At 46.1% G+C, this 12025-nt stretch overlaps 1 protein-coding gene across 3 annotated transcripts in view; it reads right to left on the reverse strand.

The window, feature by feature from the left end:
* The window catches only part of LPP (LIM domain containing preferred translocation partner in lipoma), a 791955-nt gene that overhangs the window by 720872 nt on the left and 59058 nt on the right, over nt 1-12025 (reverse strand). For all 3 annotated transcript variants that reach the window (XM_027775024.1, XM_027775025.1, XM_014590977.2), the window contains exon 2: nt 11188-11309. The gene's annotated coding sequence lies outside the window, so the exon portion shown is untranslated. The remainder of the gene's footprint in view (nt 1-11187; nt 11310-12025) is intronic.

A 12025-nucleotide genomic window follows, 5' to 3' on the forward strand; every position in this document is an offset into this window, starting at 1 on the left:
GATGAGGGTGCAGGAGCATCAGTGAAGTCCACTGTGGACATGGACTGGAGTGAGGTTATGACAGACTCCGGATACCAGGGACAGGAGTTGTTGTGTAATGGTGCTAAACAGGAGAGATAATACATGTTTCAAGGCAAAACTATGGAACTATGGTATGATCTCAGCTTTACTTAGGATACAGTATTCCAGTGCTAGGGCCATGCAAAAGTCTTTTAGGACCTAGGGTAGGGTCAAGAATGATGGGTCCCTGGGTCCTTTGAGATCAATATACAGAGAGATGTTGTTTCCTGGCTATGCCTTTAGGGGGAGGGAGGGAGTCCACACCAATTTTTTAGCTCCTAGCCTTGAGCAAAGTCTCTCGGGCTCATTAAATAAATTCTAGGTCCCAGCCAGAGTGTAAGCATGCCCAGTGGTGAACACAGCCTGGAGAACAGGATGGAAATTAAAATCAAACGCACCACACTGGGCTCTTGGATTCTCCACTTAACTATGGAATCCTGAGCAAGTCACTTCCTTTCCACGAAGACAGTTCCTTCATTTGTAAAATGAAAACCATAATTTCTAGGTTCCGGCAAGAACTAATGTGCAAGATTAAATATGAGGACACGCGTTTCTACGTGGAGGTCGACGTGTGAGAATAGGTGCTCTTCCCTCTGGAAGCCGCCATGCTGACAGGGGGACTGTAAAAACTGCCCGGTTTCCTAGTGAAATGGTCTAAATCTGGAGTTGTCAACAATTTTTTTCCCCAGTTGAAAATTGAGCTGTATTCCCCAGGCAAGTCATTACATCTTTTGTGCCAAATTGTTTTCATCTTTTAAATGACCCAGTAATCCCACTTTGGGCAATATACATAAGGGAATAATCCAAAAGGAAAAAAGAAGGCAATTTGTTCGGAGATGTTATTCATAGTGCTATTTCTAGCTCTTTATAGATCCCTCTATTATAGCACTTATCTCACTGTGCTGTAATTATCCACTCCCCTTCCATACGCCTCCAAATTATCTTTGAATCAATCCCCGGCACCTAGCACAATGCCTGGCATACAGTAAGAACTCAATAAATGTTTGTTGATGAAATGAATGGGTAATACGAAAGAATTTTTTTTCTTAAAAAATTCAAATGATCAAAAACAAAACTCTTTTTTTGGAGAGAGAGATTTTAGCTATAGGGCACGTGCGCTCGCGCTGGAGAGACAGAACACTCTTTTAAAAGATGTTAAATTGGTTTTTCTTAACCTGGTAACTACAGACTGCTAACTATCTGAAGAGTAGTGTGTGAAGAAGCCTCAGAGATGAGTTCATCTTGGACTTAGTTTATAATCTCTGAGCATCTCCCACTTGAAGCTGACTTATAGTCTAAGATCACCACGGGCTACTCAGGGGCATGAGGTCACAGGCAAGGCGGCCTTGGTCTGATGGCTATAGAGCCTCTGGCTCTGTCAGGAACCGTGTGTTCTCAGCCTGATTCAGCCACTCCTCTGCTGCAGGACCCTGCCTATGTTGCCTACCTTCTCTGAGCACCTTTTCTCACTGAAAAATGGAGGATTTGCAGGAAAATCCTGCCCTTAAAAGGAATTACGGGGAGCCAGCAGAGGCCAGCAAGTTTGGATTCCAATATATAAGACTGTGGAGGGCTGGGATGTGCCCTGGGTAGAGCCCTGGCTGTGCTGGACTCACACTGAGCTTTCCAGAACTATTTCACATGGGAGTTGAGGGCACCTCACAGGGCAGTTTGTTTATAGAAGGCAGATATCTCTGCAAGAACAGACAACACATCAAGAAAAGCCAGTATGTTAAATATGGCCCGTCAAGTCAACGGCACTCTGAGCACTCTGTATTCTTGGTGGGAAAGAATGCGTTATAAAAATATCCATGGAAAGGAAAGGAAGCTACACATTCTACAGGGCTTATTTGGGGATATTCCAACAGCTCTCAGCTGGGAAGTCAGGGGCAGGAAGCCACTGCCCTCCCTTGCTTGGCTGGGAGCTAAAGGTTAGAAAGCAACAGGGTTGGGGGAGTAGGACACACACTCCCCGTGGACCCTGGATTCAAGTGCTTGTCTGTATAACCCCTGCACAGACACTCGCTCCCCTCTGGAGCTCTCACATTCTTGCCCATTTAGTTTGAAATTTGTTTGAAGGAAATCACACTTGATATCCTAAAGACGATTACTCCCTAATGTGTCATGAACCTATTCTCTCTCCTCGCTTCTCCCACCCCAGTCACAGTTACCACCACCTCTCACTTGGATTATGGCCAAAGTCTCCTCCTCACCTTACCTCTTCTCCTGCCCCACCTTGTGATCCACTTCCCCTACAGCAGCCAGAATGATGGAAGGACACCATGCGGATGGTGCCCAGCACACACGGACTCGGGTGTGACCTAGCGCAGGTCTCGAGCTTACTAATCCTAGCCCCTCTGGCACTCTCTCGTGCTTCTCCTGCAGCCCTTGACCTGCTCATCAAGCTCATTCTATTCCTCAAACACAAACTCCTTCCCTCTTCCTGGCCTCCGGGTTGGCTGTCCCTGCTGCCCGCTATGCTCTCCCCGTGACTTTCATGGCTGGCCCCCCATCATTCAGATCTCAGCTTCAACATCACCTCCCAGAGCTGTCCCTCCCCTCGCTCACGGGGTGCCCTTTGTGAACCCTCCTCTGGGTCCTTCCCTCTTCTTTCCATGTTCACCTAGTAGCTGCTTCCTCTATACACTCCAAGGCATCATGGCTTTATGTGTCTTAATCTTCACTCTAAACCACGTGCTGGGATAGTGGTGAGAAAAGTAGAAGGAGAAGAAGTGGGAAGTCAAGAACTATTTAGTGAAATTAGATGACTATGTGACAGAAAGCTGGCAGATTACCTAAGGTAAGGTACCCCAGTTCCGTGGATGACATGTTGGCCTTCAGAGCCAGATGCTAATGCTGGCACTCAGGACAGGTTACCTAAGGTAAGGCACCCCAGTTCTGTGGATGACATGTTGGCTTTCAGAGCCAGATGCTAATGCTGGCACTCAGGGCGGTAGAGTTTGGGCGGTCTCCCTGCGCCTCTAGGCCTTGCTTTCCTCACAGGCATGAGGGCAATAATGGCACCTGCCTTGAGGGAGTGTTGGAAAATTAGAGATGAACTTTGTAGACCAAACTTTCACTGTCCTCACCAGAAACCTCAGCTTCCAGGTGAGAGTATGAGACGCAGAAAGGAGCAGTACACTGACCTGTGAGCCATGAGTTAGGAGAGGCGGGTCAGAAAGCCACATGTGCGGTCACTGCCCCACAGACCACATAATAACAACACACTAGATGCGAAGCCATCTATTTATCTAATCTGCCATGTTCTGGAAAGAATCTCAATTACCTGGCAAAAGATGCATATAGTTCATGATATTTTTAAAGTGAGAAAATGGGACAGGGAGAAGGGAAAGTAAGGTAAAGGAAAGGGGAAAGAATATAAAACAATAAGGGCAATAAGCCTCATAACATTTGAGGCCAGGACAGAACCAAGAAACCCCTTTGGAACCCTTGGCTTATTGAAATGTCACAGAAATGGGTGAAGAGAAGTCATTAACCAGTGTAAATCACCCTCACACCAGCCAGAATCCAGTATCTGCTAACTTCTGAACACATGCACTCTGAAGTTAATTATCTGGGTTCAGATTTCAGGTCCATTACCTACTGTGCAACCCACTGGGCAACGGGGCACCCCATTAACCCCTCAAAGCACCAGGCAGTTCTGCTTCAATTAAATGGAGGTAGAAAGTAAAAGCTAACTGGATAAACACAATGTGGCACATGCATACAATAAAATATTATTCAGCATTAAAATGGAGAATGCTGGGGACCAGCAGATGGCACAACGGTTACATCACTGGACTCCCACATAGTTGACTGCAGTTCGAGTCCCAGAACTGGCGGTTTAAAACTCACACCAGGCATATGTGTGTGCATGCCCAAAATCCTAAGAGGAGAGTGGAGGAAAAGGGATTATGACATGGCCATTCCTCATCAGGGGATGATTTCTTACTTTCTCCCCCCACCCCCACCCCCAGTGAGCACAAATACCCTATAGCAAAAATCTTTATTTAAAAAAAAAAAAAGGGAGAAATTCTGACACACGCTACAACAATGATGGACCTTAGCACATTATGCTTAGAGAAATAAGCCAGTCACAAAAAGACAAATGTTGTGGAGTTCCACTGATATGAAGTTGTCATGGGCTTGAGGAGGGCTTCAGAGCCAGACACTGATGTTTGCAGTTAAGACCTGTAGGGTTTGAGGACCCTCCCTACCTCCTAGCTATTGATTATGGGTATAAAGTTGGGATTGTGCAAGATGCAAAGAGTTTGGAAAATCGATTACACAACAATGTGAATGTACTTAACACAACAATGTGAACAGTACACTTAAAAAGAGTTAAGATGGTAAATTTTACGTTGTGTCTATTTCACTATAATTAAAAACAAAATAAATGGGGCCAGCAGATGGAGTAGCAGTTTTGTCACTGGACTCCCACACTGCCGACCGTGTTTTGAGTGGTAGACACAGTGACTTGAAACTCATGCCAGGCACATGTATGTGTGTGCCCAATATCCTGAGAAGAGAATGGAGGAGAGGGGACTGTGGCATGGCCATGCCCTGTGAGGGGTGACTTCTCATTTTCCCTCTCACTGTCTCTGTCTCACTCTCTGTGTCTCTCTGCAGCAAACACGTATGCTCTAATGCAAAAAAAGAAAAAAAAATTTTAAATACATAAATTCATAAAATAATAAAATAAAATAGTATTCATTCACAGGCAGCTACAGTGGTAACTTAATAATTTAGATAAAGCATTTAGCTCAGTGCTTGCTACTCAGTAAGCTAACAACTCGTGTCAGCTGTCCGTATTAACAGCATCACTGTTGATACTGGTATGGCCAACCTAGCCTTCTAATGCTCTTAGGTGTCCCTCAACAGCACAGCAGGAAAACGGCCGAGCCTTCATTCTTCAAGGCAGTCTCTTCCTACTTTGTAAGCAGGGCCCTCAACTCCTAGCCATGGTGGTCAGGAGACAGGCTGAGAGCAGGTTCCTGGAAGTCCTGGGCATGTTCCTTCCTCCTAGTTGTTTCAGCGCAGTGAGAGTGCTCCTTCCCTCCCACAGACATTGGCCAGAACAGTCTCAGTGCATGTCCTCTGCTCCATTATGTCTGCCACCCTGTGCAACTGGCATCAAAGCACATCTCCAAAAGACAGCTCTGCAGCCTTCCCTGCAATGGGGAGAAGAGTCCTTGAATGGACCGGAAACCGGGGTGACTATATAGAGCTGCTCAGTATGACTATGGCAGCCGGTGAGAGCCATATGGAGTGGTCTCTGTCCTCCCAGAGTGTGTGTTGATGGGGTGTGTGTGCGCTTAAAATCTATCCAGAACCAGGGCTCGTCTTCGAATGGGAATAATACTCCAGCATTCCTACAGTTTCAAGAACAGTGGCAGAGGCTGAAGTGGAAATCCCTGCAGTTTCTTTCAAAGTCCATATGTAATTTTCACTTCCACAGATAAAATAGAAATAAAGGTCTATGCTATTCAGTCCTGACTTCTGACAAGCTATTGGCCCTTTTAAGAAAAAAAAAAAAATGATCCAGAAAGCAAAGGATATCAGAATGTATTCAGTATATCAGAACATATATCAGTATATTCACATAACCAAAAGGAAAAAAGTAGAAATCAAAGAAAGAGAAAAAAGAATGGAAATTTAAAAACTGACCAATTCCAGAATCTGAGCCCATGCAATATAATAGAAAAAGATCTGAAATGGCAGAAATGGGTTCTGGCAGAAGTGGGTTCTAGTTCTCAGTTCTCCCTAGCTAGACCAGTAAGTGTCACCAACTATGGCCTCCCCTAATTTCTTCACTTGCAAACAGACACCCACCATCCCTGACAAACCAGCTTCATCTAGTAGTAAGGGAGCGAACCTCAAGAACGGAGACCTGGTTCCATTCCGCCCCACTGGGCTCTATGTCTTCAGGGCAGGTAGCTACTACTTCTTGGGCCTTCACTGCCCATGTCATGCTGTAAAATGGGGCAGATGGACTTCATAACTTCTAAGACTCCTTCCAATACTGATGGTCTATCAAATCTACACAATGTCCCCACACACAAGTATTTACTCCAGACTGTTTGTGCTGAGCAAAGGTTTTACACCAACACATTGTACACTCTTGAACCCAACCATAACTGCTTTTTATTTTTTAGCTAAAGCTATCCCTACTCAAGAGTCCACAGACACATTGACTTGATGGACAACAGTCCCAAATGATCTTTACGCCCAACTCAAATCAGGCCTCTGTGGAAGGAAATACCTGTCTAATATTTACATACAAATAGAATTTTTCTTTAGGCAAATCTGAGCTATAAATCCCACCATGAGTCGTAATCCCCTGGGAAAGCAGTTGTCCACACCCCAAATTAAAGCAGCCAGCACTCCCAGCAATATGTCCCATCACCATGCAAGCAAGTCAGCCCACAGGGCTGGAAGCCCCAGGTCTGCCAGCAGAAATGCCATTCGCTCTGGCAATAATGATGTACTCACGCGATGGCTGGCCCCCGCGGGCAGCTGCCCTTCTGCTCCCCCTCACTCCCTGTCACAGGCCCTCAGTCCCATTACAGGACACAGCAAAGAGGTGGTCCTGAAGCCTGAGGGAAACAGAACTGAGACCTTCTCGCCTCGGCTTCCAGAACAAGGGGCAGAGGAATGGAGAGGGAAGGGTGGGGGTGGGGGGCGATTTTGTTTCTGGAAACAAGAATTCAAATCCTGCTTCTCCTAAACCCTGAGTCACCTCCTTCCCTTCCAATAGATCAGTGTGGTGGGTAAACATTGCCAAATATGGAGAAGCAGGCTAGAGGATGTCAGAAAAATCACCCTTCTCTCCTCTGGCACTTGAAGAACATGCCCCACTTAAAACAGAATTCCTTACTCTGAGTAAATCATTAACCCCCAAAGAAATGGACGCACGACTGTTCCATAAGCAGTCCTGTTGTAGGAAAAGGCCTCCCTCACTCAAACAAGAAGAAACTGGTTTGTGTATGGGACCCCCAGAATGCAACATTCACAAAACAAATCTATTAATTTGGAGGATACACCCGAGGTCAAAAGGACTTTCAACCATAGTTCCTAGGGTGGCAAATGAATCCTCAAACACCCCTCTCCTCAGTCCCATCCCTGACTCTGTTGGGCTGGGGTCCTCTTGAGAACTTAGCTGTGCATGAGATATTCCCAGGATAGACACCAGGCTTGAAGATCCAGAATAAAGCCAGACTCAGGAGAACACTGTTGCTGTTGAGGGCAGGGAAGGTGAATGCCCAGTTTAATTTGTAAAATTAATTCCAACCCTGAGGTCTTACGAAGTGTTCAATGACGAAGTCAGACCAGGGAAGCCAATGGGGAATGAATTTGCTCTAAAATGACTCTGGACTAAAGCAGAGGAGGAGAAAGGACTGGGGAAAGGAAGGTATGAGGCAGCTCAGGGAAAGCAACTGACTACCGTTCTGTGCTTCCCAGTGGTTCTGAGTCAGTGTGCGCTGGTCCCACTGTTGACTGTAGCGCTTTCTGGAGGACAGATGAGCCCTTTTTCAGAATCATCAGCTCTTTCCTGGCCTTTGGGCCTGCACCATGACACTGCTCAATCTCACCTCCAGGGAGTCTTCAAGCTTCAAGCAGCACTGATCAGGGAGTGAGGGAGGGGACCCAAGGCCTTAACGTAAATCTGTTTCTCACTAAGTTATTGGACAAGTCAGTTCTCCTCTTGTTACATTCTCTCATCTGCAAATTGTCCAATTATGTGCTCTAAAAGCAGTTTCTACTTGGTCTATCCAAAGTGTCATCATGCATTTATTTCATTTATTTGTTTTGTAGTTTAATAAGCATGCCATAAGCTAACATTTCTTATTAATTACATGTTTAATAAATGAACTCAAATATATGACCATTAAAATGGGTAGAGAAACAAGATCAAAGGGCCTTTGACCACACACCAGAACCAGAATTCAGTACAGAGGTCTCACCACTGCTACCCTCGCAGAGGGTCTCCAAGGCAGATCTGAAGAGGGTAAAGCGATGATCCTCACTGTAAGGAGCACAGAGGCTCTTCTGGTGTCTCAACAGGAACATTTCAGCAGAGGAAAGAAACATTCCATGAAAAATATCTGCCTAGGAATGAACTGGGAGCTCTCAAAACCAAGGACCAATAGGTGAGCCAACAGGATAGACATGAAAACCAAACTGAGAGGCCACAATTACCCTTCGTTTTGCAAACACTATGTGGAGACCAATTTCCACATGTGCAAAGTGTGTGCATGCCTTGCTTCCTCTTGGCCATCAAGAACTACAGGCCCCGTGAACTCAACATGGGAAAGGCCATAAAGGCCATTGAGCAATGCCCGCCTTGCCCAAGAATCCCCCCACGCTATCTGTGAGGTCTCCAGCAAGGCGAAGATCATTATCTCCTATAGCTGCTAATTCCGTCTTTCCACCAGAAGATTCTTCCTTATATGGAACCAAATTCTGGCTTCCTGGGCTTCAACCTCCTGCTCCTCATTCTGCCTCAGAAAGCCATATGTCATCCTATGTGTATCTCACTGGTTTGGAATTTTTGTAGGTGAAGATGTATACAGAAACAATGCCATTTAAGACCTCAGCCCTCAAGCACTCTGGCTGTTCCCCTGACCACATCACACCGCTGACTCCTAATGAATTTGCTACCAGATTGAAATCCATCCTTTTTGGGTTTCCCAAGCATTACTGCTAAGCACCTATTCAACGTATGTATTGCTGACCCTGTGGGCTCACTGGATGAACCCTATTAAATCCCAGTCAGATGGACTTCTTCAGTTTAGTGAGAAAGTAAAACAGTGGTAACAGTGCTCTGGAAGGCTGGAAACCACATGACAGGTCCATTTTCCCAGATCTGCTTAAAGGGACCAGCAGTTAGCATAATGGCTATGCTGCTTGACTCCCATATAGTCGAATGTGGTTTAATTCCCAGACCTGGTGGCTTAAACTCATGCCGGGCACATGTGCATGCATGCCCAAGATCCTGGGAGGAGAATGGAGGAGAAGGGATTGCGGCGTGGCCATACCCCCTGGGGGGTGATTTCTCACTTTCTGTCTCTCTGTCTCTCTTTGTCTTTCTGGCGAGCCCACACACCCTATAGCAAAAAAACTCTCAAACATAAAATAAAATAGAATAAAAAACATGCTGGGTGTGCAGTGGGCACCCAGCATCCTAGGAGCTAGAGGACTGCGGAAACATGATCATGACATAATGAGAGCCTGTCAAGAGCCTCTCTCTCACTCACTCAATCTCTATCCCCCTCTTTCTATTTCATGTGCATTCTCCATCATAAAAACAAAACAAAACAAAACAAAAACATGGACCTTCAAGACGAGTTTTATTATCTACCCCTATACTACTCACTGCTCATGCCACTTTCCTACCTCATGGGCAAAGCTCAGGGACACAGAGCCCATTCCTAGCTCCCTAAACCAGCTCTCTGATCCTGTCAGTCCTAAAACCATCTCCAGGATACAAGGCTCTTCCTCGGTACATCAATAGAGAGCACTCTGCAGGAAAAGGGGGTCTTGCCAACATAACTCTTAGAATAACAAAACAACACAATTCTTAGAATAACAAAATAGCCCCTAGGCTGGGCAGCAGAGCCTTTGCTGATCACAGGGCTGGGAGCTAATGATCTCTGATCCCTGACAACTTCAGCACCATTCCGGACCTCGGTGTCTTTTTTTCAAGGAGTGAGTGGGGAGTGGGAGAGGGGAGTGTAGACATTGTTTTCTTCCACAGTTCTGGTGGCATTATTATTATTATTATTATTATTATTATTATTATGAGAGGTTTTTACTATAGGGTACGTGCACTCGCCAAAAAGACAGAGAAAGACAGAGACAGAAAGTGAGAAATCACCCCCGCCCCCCAGAGGGGATGGCCACACTGCAGGCCTTTCTCCTCCATTCTCCTCTCTCTTGGGCACGTACACACATGTGAGTTTAAGCCACCGGGTCGAGGACTTGAACCGCGGTCGACTACATGGGAGTCCAGTGACATAGCCATTAGGCCAACTACTGTTCCCCTGGTGGCATTATTTAGATTCGAGGCCTGCGCAGTGAGAGCAGTGAAGTCTTAACATTGGCAGTATGCTTTATCGTTTATTATATGCTTTCTCAGTGTCATTGAATCCCCTCTAACAACAATTCCAGCAGGTAGTAGTATACCCAACTTCATGACTAGAAAACTGAGGCTTGGGGAGGTTAAGAATATTCCCAAGGTCACAAACAGTAAGTAGTGAAAAGAATATGGTTTCGGAGCTAGACTACTTGTCATTCCAGATTCAAGTCTGCTCCATGCTAACTCTTTGACCTCTGGCTAACCATTTAACTTCTTTAAACCTCAGATTCTATACTTGAAAATTAGAGATTAAAATAACCTTTCTGCCTCCTTCTCAGAGCAGTTATAAGGATCAAATGAGATAATGAGAGTGAAAGCCCTCTGGAAAAGAGTGAGGTGTCATAAAAGGGTAAGGGATTACTGTGTGATTACTTGTAAATGACGGTGCATTCCATTACAAATACAAAAAGCAGTGAGGTCACTCTTAAGATAAAGAAACACGAAGGCTCTGGGAATGAAAGGAAAACAATCTGATGTTCTACAGGGTTATGTCTATATGCTGCTCACTCTTGGAATTCAAAGCTCAGCAGCAGCAGCTGTCAGATTTTCAAACTCCAAGTCACATCTGTCTACAGGACAGCACACGGAAAAAAACGTCTCCTTTTTCAGCTAAAAGCAAATGCAGGACCAAAAAGAGGTAATAGAGATGGACATTTGGAAGACACCCCCCGCCCCCCGAGAGTCTCAATTCCGGAAAAGTGGCCTGCAATGTTTTCCTGGGAGAAGTTGTTAGGCACGCAGGCTCCAGTCTGTGAAATAAGCCCGTGGGGAGATAAGTGTACAGTAAGGAGCTACTTAGCAGACAGCACTGAGGAGGCTCCCAAGCATAAATTAATCAAAGGCACAAGATAGTTCAAGTTGCAGATACCAAAGAGATAGCCATCTCCAGCCCATTAAGCCCCCCAGTCCAGCCCACAGAGCAGTGAGCTGGAATTCTGGCTACTGGACAGCAGGCAGCAGGCTGAGGCAGCGGATGAGGGGCTACATACCAGAGGTCTTCTGGAGATTCCTTCCAGCCTGAGGGGACTCAGGGAGCTCTGAGCACACAGGCCCTGGGCTGGCTTCCTTCGGCCTCTCCCAGCCCACTAGTTGTCAGGATTCTCCTTGATTCCTGCAAAGAGCCAAGTCATTGCTGTCACTTGATGGAGGGGCCAGAGCTTTCCCAGAAATCCATTCCCAAGGCTGATAAGCACACAGCACTGTGGTGATTGTTTCCTGGTTTGCATTTTATCTTTTGCTTCCTTGTGCTCAACATTTGAGAAGGGCACTAAATTAATTCACTGCATATCAGTGTGAAGAATACATACTAGATTTAAACACTTGACGTGTGTGTGTACACACCACACACACACACACACACTCGAATCCCCAGGGGTGGTACAGCAAAGGAGGCTGTGAAATACGGACAACTTCACGGAGCTCACAAGCCTCACGAACGAAAGAAGCTTGCTATAATATAACGAAGGACAGGATGTGTAAACGTCATGAATTCCGTGGGTTCCCTTCCAATGGGTGTGTCTGGACTTCTAGGTTAGGTATTAAAAGAGGGTTGGGTAGGGGGCAGATGTGAAGGATCAAGGCGCACTCCAGGCAAAAGAACATATTGAAACCTGGGTAATGAGAAGGTATGTCCAAGGAACAGCAAGTCCAACTCAAGCTTAGCAGATGTAGGGAACCAGCAGTTAGCGTAATGGCTATGTCGCTGGACTCCCACGTAGTCGACCGCGGTTCGTGTCCCGGACCCGGTGGCTTAAAACTCACGCCGGGCGCGTGTGCGTGCGTGCCCAAGATCCCGAGAGGAGAATGGAGGAGAAGGGATTGCGGCGT

This window comes from Tupaia chinensis, unplaced genomic scaffold (assembly GCF_000334495.1).
Source record: "Tupaia chinensis unplaced genomic scaffold, TupChi_1.0 Scaffold000515_1, whole genome shotgun sequence".
NCBI lineage: Eukaryota > Metazoa > Chordata > Mammalia > Scandentia > Tupaiidae > Tupaia > Tupaia belangeri.